Genomic DNA, 510 nt, shown 5'->3' on the forward strand with positions numbered 1-510 from the left:
GGCGGGAAGCAGGGATGTGGACATGAGGATCCTTGTCCCCGAGGGGACCGCTGAGTGGGTTGGCCTGGCTGTAGAGACCCTGGCTCCAGAGATGCTGGGGACATGACCTGGTTGAGGCCAGCACCTTCAGCGCTGAGAGGGGGAAAAGCACCCATTCAGGGATGCCCGTGTGTGAGCCGGCATCCCTCTCCCACCTTTTCATCCTTTCCAAATGCCCCAGCCCGGCAAGCGGGGACCAGAGGTGACCCGGTGCCACCGTAGCAGGAGGTGGCGGCAGCAGCGATGGCAAAAGCCCCGCAACCTGATCCCCACTCTGAAGGCAGCACAGGAGTTTGGAGGTTTTATTGATTAGGTTTAGGTAGGGTCCTGCACTGTTTGTTAGAAAAAATATCCTGCAGGGTTATGCTGTAGAAATTAAAAATAAAAATTGTATATTTTTTAAATACACAGCTCTTGTATTAAAAAAAAAAAAGGGGGGGGAGAAGGGGGGGAAAAAAAAAAAAAAAAATT

Source organism: Charadrius vociferus, unplaced genomic scaffold (genome assembly GCF_000708025.1).
Source record: "Charadrius vociferus isolate BGI_N301 unplaced genomic scaffold, ASM70802v2 scaffold1429, whole genome shotgun sequence".
Lineage (NCBI taxonomy): Eukaryota > Metazoa > Chordata > Aves > Charadriiformes > Charadriidae > Charadrius > Charadrius vociferus.